The following is a 12344-nucleotide window of genomic DNA, read 5'->3' as shown; positions in this document are numbered from 1 at the left end:
TAACAAAGAACACGACCTTTTTCTGTGATACCAGCTCAGTCACTGGTGTATAACACTCATCTCAGGCGCACACGGGTCAGACAAGGGTCAGAGGTGAGCTCTGCTCCACTCCAGGTAACCATGACAACCAGATGAAAAGTTGTTGTTTTTTCTTTTTAAAACAATAATTTCACTTAGGCAAAAGGATTTTTTTTTTTTTGTCGCGGGTAAAAATCTCATAGTGTTTCAAATCCAGCACCAGCAGCACCATCATTAGTCTCTCCTGAACCGGATCCAGTCGTGTGTGATCTCTTTAGCAGATCCACAAAGGACTCATCGGAGGAAATGTGATTCATTCACAGTTCGCAGCTCGCCAAATGACATGGGATTATTACATTTTTTTTCACTATCTGATTAAAAAAACAGTTTTATTCTCAGAGATCAAGTGACGGATCATGTTAAGGGAGAGGACGTGTCATTATCTTGACTACAACTGATGCTGCTGATGCTGACATGTCAGTGTAAAGAGGAGATGAGAGTGCAGCTGCTTTTGAAAGAGCTCCCATGTGACACCGCTCTCTCACCCTTTGATTTTTTCCAAACAAACTGGGGTCATGTGGAGTTTTTTTTCAATGCTAAATACCTCAGCATGAAGACGTATTACCTCCACTACCAGCGCACGCACGCACACTGATGCCACCGTGTGATCTGGCAAAGCATAATGTGCAATAAAAGCAGCTCTTCCACTGAAATGATCGCTCAAGATGTTATCTGCTTATGAGCCAGATGATGTAATCCTGTCAGCTTTAGTGGTCAGCAGCTCCAAAATATCAGTACATCATCAAAAAGAAATTGCTGCATGATGATGCGGCGCTGCTGCTTTAAAACATAAATCGCTGTGTGTGTGTGTGTGTGTGTGTGTGTGTGTGTGTGAGTGTGTGTGTATGTGTGTGGGAGTGTGTGTGGGTGCCTCTGCCCTTGTGTTTGTTCGCATCTCTGTACACACGTGAGTGTTTATGTGTTCATTGTAGGTGACTGACAGCCTTTGCACTAAAGTGTGCATGTGGACACATTGGGTCATCTGTGTGTGTGTGTGTGTGTGTGTGTGTTAGTGTGTGTGTCTTTTGGATGTGGGTACTTTTGATTCGGCATTATTTGGGAGGATGCAGCCAGGCTAGGAGCCAGCCCAGCTGCCTCAGAGGAACAGGGGGCATCTGTTCAGCCTCCACACCGGTTGCTCTGTTTTTAAATGCTTCTCAGAAATCCACATATCCACTCCTGACTGAGGTTGAAGGGCTTTTTACTATACTTTTTAATCCGTATGATTTCACTATTTCCCAGCTCAAAATGGTAACCTTAACATCTTACCTTAGTATCTGCTGTACTTTAGTAGAGTTTTTTCTCTCAGTAGCACTACTTACATTTAAATCTGAGCCTTGAGCAAACAGCCTGCAATTACTCGAACTTCAGAAGTCAATGGTGAACTGTACCTGGACTGTAACTGAGGCCAACAGAGTTCACGTATTGACTAAATACCCCTTTAACACAGACTGTAGAAAAACATAGGTAATGTCTGGAATCACTCACTCATCCACTGCTCCCTTCTCACGATCCAGGGAGCTCATCATCGCAATGCATGATGGTGTATATTACTTGGTTAGTAACCATCGGTTGTGCACTAATTTTCCTAATGAATTGTGGGATACTATGAGTCCACTATATAGGATATAACAATTCTCACTGCATTCGGACAGCACTACAAAATGGTGAGCTTGTGGACGAGTGTGATGTCACTCATAGGTGTTTCCTGGAGCTGGGTGTACCTGAGAAAGACATCAGAAAGACGTTAGACAGGCGTTACGTTTTGGTTGAAACAAAATCAAGTTGACATTAAAAAAACCACCCAATGTTGGTTAAATGACATTGTGACAGACGTTGGGTTTTACTCACGAATAGACTGGTGGTATTTTATATGTCAAGATGGAGTTGGTGTGAGACGTTGGTTACCTAACAACATCGTCTGTTGTCAGTGTTCTACATCAACTTGCTGTTGGCATTAGACATTGAATTTTGGTCATCTGACGTCAACAAACCGACATTCAACCAAATATCAAAAACAACGTTGGTGGCCGGCTACGTGCCTGAAGTGCTGTTAGTTATTTGGAGCCGGTAAATTCAAATTTGGGAAACATGGTGGAGCTGACATGAGTCTCCCAGTGCTCGACCTTATTGGCAGGTGCAACATATAAGCGCCTTTTTGCATGTGTATTTTGGTAAATAACAAAAGGTCCTTGGTGCCTGTTAAGACCTGAAAGGACAAACAATATCCAGTAATAATTACACCTACTCACTTAATGCACCTTGGGTGGAGCTGATAGGTGTCTGATCTCTAAAAAGATAGTGTAGAAATGTAAATGCATCCAAGTAGCATTCAAGATCAAGTAGCTCAAACCACTCACTGAGGAGGTTGGAGACACATCCTATCCAGATGGTGCAGGTGTCTGGCCAGAAGATATAAATCTTTATGAGACACAGACGTAACCTTTACTCCTGCCGTAGTGTAACTACATCAGTAAGCAGTCAGTGGAAATACCACAGAGTCTGTCCTCTAATGGCAGCTGAAGTCAAACTGAAATTACACTGAAATCGTCCGTCAGCCTCCCCTTCCATCATACAGACGGCGCACCAAGCTGTTGTAGCGTTCATGTGATCCCTGATCAGTGCCACCAATAAATGATGTGTGTGGGTGAGGGAGCAGCGAGAGAGCGAGAGTCCGTGATATCAAATTGAAACTGAATAGGAATTTAGAGTCCCATTGTTGTGATTCATCCATGTGTTGCTGTTAATTTATGGAAAGCTATTAGCTCGCTGACACAAGCGAAATTGTTAATGTCGGAGCTGAACTTCTAAAAGTTATTCCCCTTACTCTTACTCATGTTGTCTGGGAAAAGAAAAGATAGATCGTAATCAGATGTTTAATGAAAGCGTCGGTCATCGGTTTACACATAATTCCAAGGTTTCTAGCTTTAAATTAACATTTATAAACCTATAAAATAAAGGTGCAAGAGAAATTCAAGTTTGTGCAGGTTTTTCATTTCTGTGTGTAGAAATGAAAAAGTTTTTCCAAGTCAAGAGATTTTGATCCTACGGACCATCACCAATTAAGACGTTATGGCGTGCAAGAACTTATCTATCTATCTATCTATCTATCTATCTATCTATCTATCTATCTATCTATCTATCTATCTATCTCTACATAACTACCTGACAAAGCCCCACATCAAATACCCTCAACTATCGACCACATAAAGGAAGAACACAATCAAACAATGACACTTCCCACATAAATGAAGAAGAGTACAGACACAATTTTCATCAGTGAGCAGTTAATCACTGGTCAGATGGTATGACGATGGAAATTTCACCATGGTCTGGGGTCTAAACTGGTCCCAGAGCAGCTGCTCTTCACCCAGTGAACACTCAAAACCTCGATGCGCTCAGAGAAGATATACACCGTCATCTGTTTTCCAGCTCTTTGTGTGTGATTGCTTCACATCACCTCCCATAAAGAAAATCAATGAAACACATCTGGGGACACAGCTTTGAGTCCAATCTGCATACTAATTAAATTGAACAGGGTGGCTCTGTTGTCTCAAGCCCCCTTGTAGTCAGATACTTTATATAAAACCTCTCAGTCACAAGTGCCAGCGCTACCTCAGCTCACTGTGTGTGGACGGAAAACGGATTCTCCGGTATATTCACAAGGAAATACAGGAGAATGTGTATTTTCATGTGATTTATTTGCTGATGTCTTCATTTTATCTGTTCATGTGGTATCACTGAGGAAGGGAAGGCGGTACAGAAGAGAGAGGACTGAAGAAGAGAACAGTGAGGCAGTATTTAGAGGAGGGCAAGAGTCAAGGCGCTCCATGAACAAACAAGTGAGTGTTTCAAGGCCTCGGCATTTGACAGCAGGATGTGAGATGGGAGAGAGAAAGATGTGAGGGAGAAAAAGTCAGAGTTAATTTGTTTTTTACAATGGAGATAAAATAGTGTGGGGCGACGCTTAGACCTTTTCTAACCATTCATCAGTCTGGAGCTTTTACCAGAGACGCAGCAAACATCAACAAAGGCTCGCTGACATATTACAAAGCACATAATATAAAGTTTAAATAGCCTTCTAAAATAAAAAGTTGAGTTTTGTCAGAGGCCCTTGGTTAGCTAGACACACAGCAATTAACAAGATGAGGCATTTTTATATTTTCATGAGTCTCAGTCATCCGGGTCATGGTTATCCAATAAAGGTTGAATCCATGGTAACTGGACTTGGTTGTAGATACTTGAAGACGTTTCACCTCTCATCCTCGAGCCACAGATGACATAATACACAGACAGAATGATGGTCTCCATTAGAAATGGATCTAAAATCTCCTCCACGCTTAATGTGTGTCAACTGGTTTGTTTTCCTTTATTGCCTGTTTTGGACGAGGCACCACTGGTGCAATCAATGATACGGACTTTAAAGAGGGTTCTGCGTTATCACCAGATATCGGGGCTTGACTCCACAACTCTATAGAAGTTACATTTATCTACTACTAATTTGCATCATTGAATATGTTTTGATGGAAACATGATGATGATGCCAGGAAAAAGTTTTACTGACATTATGACAAAATGTTTTTAATGAACTTATGTTACGTTGCAAATTGTTGATACAGACATCAACCTGTAGCAACTAAAGCACGATTAACATGTTGAATGGTTAAGTTTGGGCCCTCACAACACTTTGGTTAAAGAGTAGGGGAAGATCATGGTCCTGGTTTAATATTAAACAGGTCAAAGGTGACTTGAAGAATTTGACATGACCTGCTGATTTTATTAACATTTAACTGAAACCACAACCTTTTCCTGTAACCTCAACCAACAAGCTTTTGTTTCCCTGAACCTAACCACTTGTGGGACTCCAGGTCCCAGCATAATTCAGAACATATCCCTGCATTATGTTTCCCTCGTAATGTAACCAGCAAAACAAATTAGTTTGTATATAAATGTAATTTCTAGGAGGCAGGCACCGGTAGAGAGATGACAGGAAATGAAGGAGCTGCAACAAAGATCCACAGCCAGACTCAAACTGGGGACACTGCTTCATAGTCGGCATCTTAAACCCTGTGACTCGAGGGCTGATCAGGAGTCCGGACGGGGTTAGTCTTACGTAAGGTTGCTGTTTCCAAATACAGTTTTCAGACTTTCCTTTTGCTGGTTTGTACTAATATGTTGAAAGCTCTTAAATTAATGTATTTAATCTAATTACTACAAGCAATCTGAGGTTCAGTAATAATCCAGTATATAATCTTAGGAGGTACCAGGGCAGGAGGTTAATCACGTCAATCTGGAGTTTGTAATTTCCTCAGTGAAATCACTGGTAAAAGATTTGCTTAAAAATGAGACATTTTCCAAAAGCCTGGTGCTGTATGAGAAGTGATTCACATTACAGCAAGAATTCTTACAGTCATTTACTTGACTAAGACTAACTAAGACCTTGTTAGTTCACAATAGCCCCTGTGACTGAAGAGGCAACACAATAAAATAATGGAGCAACTCAGCAACTCAAGCTTCTTAACAAAGAGTCCAGGAGAAAGATGTGGCTGTATATGCACATGCATCCAAAACATAAACAAACAGTGGATTTTAAACTCTTGTATAGAAACAGTGCTTTATATTTTTCTCATTGTGCTTTGAATATGTTGGATGGAAGAAAGGCTGCATTAGAGAGACAGGGGCGAGCTCATGTCCAACAGGCAGACTGTGTTGTCTTCCTATTAGATATAACCTGGCAGGGCGGATGAACTGAGGAGAAACAGACACGGAGCTGCTTGTTGGCTTTTACCGTCTCTGTGTGGAAATGGCCTAAATAACCAGTTGTGTTGTTGTGCATCTTGGCAGAAGCATGGAAATAGACATACAGAAATAAAGCAGAAAAATAATGAGTCTCTTACAACTCTTTCTTGTTTTCTCCTTTTGTGGAAGTCATAAAAAAAAAGCTAAAAAAAATGTAGTTTGATCTTCATATACAGCTTTGGAACTGCAGAACATTTAGAAAAAGGCATTGCTAAACTGTAAGAGCAAATATGTAGATTTTACCTTGGTGAATTGTGAATGTTAGTGGTGTCGTTGACTGGAGAGCCACACAGTGCAATACTCACAGCATGTTGACTTTATTAAAGTAGCTTTAGTTGACCTAACTTCACTGCTGATAGTTCTTTGTTCAGCCGATAGTGGCACCAGCAAATCGCTCATATGGGCTGTTTGAAGTGCCCCGACATGTGACCTATTTTATCATTTTGGCAGGAGGGCTCCTGACACAGTCCTCCAATCCTCCAACAGATGAGCAAATGCATTATTTGTGCACAGCCAACTGTCAAGTGGAGCTGTTGATAGGAGACTTGTGATGCAGCTGCTCAGGTTGACTATAAATAAACAAATAATAATCTGCCTCTCTGCTGCATGAATGGATTTTTTTAATGTTTTTCCACATTGCAGTAATTGCCTCCATCCAGCAGACATGGATCAACATTATCATTCTTTTGGAGTTGTGCATTCGCCCACCTGATGAATATGTATATATATATATATATATATATATATATATATATATTCACTCTGGCTCTGTTTCGGTCTCCACCACCTCCTGAGGTGGGGCACCCGCATAACTTGGGACACTGACTATTACTCATCATGGGTCACAGTACTGGTTCGAGTCTAGTCAGGGACCTTTTGTCGTGTCTCTCTACTGTCTATAAAAAGGTGTAAATTGCAAAAAATACTTAAAAATCTGTGGCTCTTTCGCTGTTGAAGTTGCCCTGTGGACTTTCCTTGAAACACATTTGCAAAGCTGATTTTTTTTTTTTTTACAGAAGCATTTCTGTATGATGGTGACATCACACACCAAACCTGTGGCTGATGCCTGCAGGGGGAGCACGGGAATACAGACACAGAAGCTCGAGTTAACTTGATGGAGCCTGTAACACACATTATTATTATGTAGAGCATGTTTTTCTTTGTTTGTTTTGTTTTTGTTACCAAACTGATGTTTGAGCAGCGAGAGTAATGATCACGAGTTATTATCTAATAAACGGCTGAACTGACACTGTTATAGCACCGATCCGGCACAAAGTTGGTTCATTCAATGTAGAGTAACTCAGGAACTCTAGAAATCATTGAGTATATGATCCCTGAGTGTGAAACATCAAAAACATTGGTCATACATACACACACACAATGCTGCCATCCTCCTCTTCAGTTAGGTTAGTGTTACAGTAAAGTGCTGTGTGCCACGTTAATGCCCTTGGTCAGCACTGGGGGCATTAAATTATTAAAGGGGAATTCAGCAGCAAATGATAAATGAGAGAAAACTGTTGCACTGCTCTATATATATCAAGACTTTTATGCATGTCATGTTTTCTATCATTTCAATGCACATTTTCTAGCGGCTGTCAGTGGGAAAATAAAATGCAAAGTTAGAGAAAATTAAAGTTTTAAATCACAGAGCAGTACAACAGCAGTTCCCCGAGGTAAATATATGTTTCTGTCTATAATGAGGAAATATATTGCAAATACAGAAGGATGGTATACAGAGACCTCCACAGACTCTACATAAACAAAATGAATAGAGTCTAGAGAGTTTTCTATTTCACCTTAAGGAGTGAATATGCTCATGGTCAAATTTTCTTTTTCTGAACGCTTCTGACCACTGAAAGAGATTCACAACATCCCAATAATTGTTGCTCATCCGGGAACATCCTGGGTCTTTCCTGCCTTAGAAGTTGAAATGAAGTTGAAATGATAATTAAGCAATTAAAGGGCCGTACCGATGTGTTTTGAAGCTACATTGAAACTACATTCACTAGCCAGTCACTGACTTTGCATTTCTGCTGTTTAGTGATAATTAGTTACTGTACAATGGGTTCATCTGAGTTTTTCACAGAAATGATCTGGACACTGGGAATGAGGCTGATGACAGTTTGGTTGCGGGTCAGAAAAACAAAAGAATGAGCTGAAACATGCTGAAAAAAACAACAAAAGGATGCTAAAAGGATCGGCAGAGCCTGGTGATAATAAATCTATAGTTTTTTAACTGTGAACTCCCCATTTTGTTTTACAGTTTAATCATTTTTAATATGAAAATACTTTAAATATTAGCTTATTTGGAAATTTTAGGTTTATGTGAGATATAGTAAATCGTAAAAACATTGTAGAAATTTAGCTAAACAGTCGTGTGAAGAGAAGGTATTCGGAAAGAGCCTACCTTATCATTTTAACTGCTTTAACGCTACAAAAAAATGCTGAAAGGTACACCTATAGTATCAACACCTTTAAGAAAACCAGTGACTACAGCACATTGTCCTACGGAGATAGATTGATGTATAGTTACCTTTTTATAGAGATCTTTCAAAGTTATCCTCCAAGAGATAGTCGTCCTGTCCGTATGAGATGACCTTCACAGCGATCAAAAGCCATCAATGCCTCCTTTTATGCCCTCAGACTGATTTGGACAATAGCCACTGGATATCCATTCAATAGCTATTGAACGATCTTTCTGCTCATGTCTTGTGTGTGCATGTGCATGTGTGTGTAAAAGAGTGTGAAAAACACAAAGTTCAGTGTTCACTCTCAAAAACGTTTTTGATAAGTGGCCACAGCATAATCTGTAGAGTCAATAGAATCATTTACTTGTCAGTTACAATTCAGCCCAATAAACCAGAGAATTCATTAGAATGAAGCTAGAATGCTTTTTTATAAATATAATTTACCATTTCTGGGAAAAGCTACAGCTCATCCAGACATTATATCCTCTGCCTGCCACACCCTGCGAATTGAAAGGTTGTTTTTTATGGCCTGGAGTGAATATATAATGTAATCTGGGGAGGATTTGAATTAGATTTTCCTATTAGCCATTCTCTGACTGATCCAAGACATCTGCTTTGAGTCTGGTCTAATACAATAGAACTATCTCTAAGTCTGTGCAGTCAGTTTCTCCCTGTGCTGCCTTTCTCTCCAGCACTGTTCTCCTTTGTGATCGCCCACTCCTACTTCTCTTCATTAGGCTTCACGGGACTCGAGTCGACTTGGTCTTCTTTCGTGGGTAACCTTATGACATCGTGTAGTTACTGTTTGTTGTTCTGTCAGTTTATCCAGTCAAGGACCAACATGATCACTGACATCCTACAGATATTTGGTGCTCGAAAATATATCCTCTCTAAATTCATAGTATGAACTGTTTCTTGTTTCTTAGAGTGTATATTTCATTGGTGAGACTTCAGTATATTCCCTGCCACAGATGTTATCTATCTCATATAAGAATATGTGAAAAGCCAAGTGCTTTTAAACCATTTAAATCTTTTAACAGTGTGTGCAAGAATTTTAGGGCTTTTTTTATGACATGTATACACTCAGAGTAAAGACTTCCTTCCGTTATCTAGAAAGCACTCTCTAAATTAAAACATAATTAATAATTTAGCATGCTGTATGCCTTGCTCGTGGGCACGTGACCATGCAAGAATGACTAATGAGCATATTACATACTGTAAATACTGTCACACTTTATTTTTTACAGTAATGAAAGAGATTTCTGCTTTCTGTATGAAAATGATAACATTCATGAATTTCTCTCAGGGCAGCTTTTTGTTGTCTCTTATGTGTTTCATGACTTTATGTTTTGTACGACCTTAAGTGCTTACCAACAAACACATGTTCAGTGTGAGGCGGGGTTTGTAAGCATGCAAATAAAATCAGATCCTTCCATAATGCGTATAATATCTTAAGAGCATATTTGCATTAACATCATCATAGTTTCTGCTGCATGAGCTCTAGCAGCTAACATGATCTTTCAGGTACAGACTTGTGTATTATGTTGGTTTTCAGCCTGATAATTAGACTGAATTGCCATTTCATTTAACTTAACCTGATTAATTTAACCTGACATTTTCATTCTTGAAGTTTTCTGTACCGATTTAATAGCAACAAGTCGTCCAAACAAATCAACCATATACTGTAGGTGACCCATATAACGCTTCCTGAATCAGCGCCCCTACCGACAGCAGGCATACTGGACCTTCGTTGTCATGGTGACAATAATAAACATGCAGGTGGGGTTATGAAATGCTGGTGGTTCAGTTAGGTTAGGGCACTAAAGCCACCTGGTTGGATCATGGTTTGGGTTAAAGTAACTACTTTGTTGAGTTTGGAGGATCTTCATCGTCATGGTTACAGTGATAAACACACAGTTAAAGCTGTGGTTTCCATGACACTTGCTGGTTTTGGTCTTGTCTGGTATTTGTCGGTAGTAATAAAAAGAAACAACACCACCACATAGACCTGTTGATTTGTATGGAGGGAGGCAGTGAGCAGTGCAGAGAACTGAAGACAGCATCCACGGTTAAGTTGAAATTTTGACCAATATAAGCTGCATTTTTCTCAGGTCATCCGTGTTGCCATGCCATCTGCCTGACTGAGTGTCACAGAGCTTAACTGTGGTTATATAAAAGCTTCTTTAGCATCACTGCTAACAAAGATGTCAGCTCTGTTTGCAGCACTATGGACTATGTACTCAGTTGCCATGCAACCGCTAACTAACCTAAAGTAAGAATCCGGGAAACCAAATTAAAAGAGAGGAGAGAGAAATGTTGAGATGACTTATAGAGATGACATACACAGATTCAGGGATGTCTCAGTTGTGCAGTCTGCTTCTTACATTGTGTTCAGTCAGAGCACAAAGGGAATTTTAGAGGCAGCAACATACATGCATACAAAATGAACTGACAGATATGATTAGATGCAAACATGCCCAGTTGAAAGTGTTTCAATTTGGGCAAAATATTTCCCGGGGCTTTATGAATAAGATTTACATAAAGATATCAGTGTGGACTTGTGGGAAATGACCATGCAGAAAAGAACGAGAGTCTCTGGTGCCTACTGAGTTCAGTCAATCTGAGATGAACACAAACACATAGACACACTCCAGCAGACACAGTTGGAGCATCCAGCTATCCTTCAGCCAATGTACAGTTGGTGCATTTGCTGTTTGGGGTGAGTCAACGTGAACTGCGAAAAGTGTCCAGCAGTCACTGTGCGAAATGATCCAAGACAGAAATCTGCTTCCTATCCACCGTGTGATGTTAGGAAGGTCATGCACAGTGGGTTTATCAGAGATTTATCAGCTGGAAATGTGCAGTGAGCCTGAACAGAAACAGAAAGTTGTGGGCTGTAAAAACCAAATAATAACGAGCCCTTTTTTTTTTTACAAGGTATTTTTATACATCAGTCAAATGGTTTTGCTGTTCCAGACGCTCCATGTGTCCACTCCACTTATAAAACACAGCTTGTAACAAACAGAGGGAGAGTGTATCACACCACATAACTAGCTGCATTTTAATTGTGCAGAGTTTCATTCATTCCCAACAGCATTCCTGACATTGTTGATGCTTTTCCACTTTTATTATTCATATATATTTGGGTTTAAAAACCATTCTCTTGTTGCCTTCTCTGTTAAATATTTCACATCATTATTAATGCATTTCAGTCAGACAGACCTTATTAGGCATTATTTCCTTTTCTTCTCCTCTCTCTTCTCCTAGTGTCTGCTCTAGCAGCAGAAACAGTCTGACAGCACACGCCCCGGCAATGCCACTAAAAATTAAGTAATTACAAATCCTGTCCATTTAAAACCGTTTTATTTGTATTTAGTCAAAACCTATAAGAAGAATGAAGCCAATTAATTCGAAAAACACCAATGTTTGACTAATTTACTAGAATGAAAAGTCCATATTAAAAGCTAACTGCAACAAAAGTCAGTAAACACATCACTTAGAGAGGTTCAGTGTTTTTATTTTGGTATATTTTGTTTGTGTACCTTTATTTTCGATGGCAGATTTGATCCTCCTGCGCATGGATGATCTGCCGCTCTTCACAGATGATTATTTTCAGCTGATCTTTGCTGCAGGGGTTTTGTTGCTGTACTTTCCACTTTGAAATACTGCAAAGGTTTTCTATTACATTCAAGTCAGGGGCCAGGTCATCATTTTCACTTCTCTCTTCTTTAAAAACACTTGTGTTTAGGATCATTGTCATGTTGGAAAGCTTCTTCGATTCATTCAGTATCTGTGTAAACAAACTTACATTCATGGTGCCTTTCTATAAATATCATCAAGAACACGGATGAAAACATGACCTCCTTGGTGGAGGTAATTAGTGTTTGAATGGTAACTGGTATCAAATAAACACAAGAGGTGTAATGAAACAGAAGATACAATCCAGCTGTTTTAATGTGGTAAATAGAAAATAAGATCCAGGACTGAGGTTAGAGAGGT

Source organism: Seriola aureovittata, chromosome 10, assembly GCF_021018895.1.
Source record: "Seriola aureovittata isolate HTS-2021-v1 ecotype China chromosome 10, ASM2101889v1, whole genome shotgun sequence".
Taxonomy (NCBI): domain Eukaryota; kingdom Metazoa; phylum Chordata; class Actinopteri; order Carangiformes; family Carangidae; genus Seriola; species Seriola aureovittata.
This window is presented reverse-complemented; position numbering follows the sequence as displayed.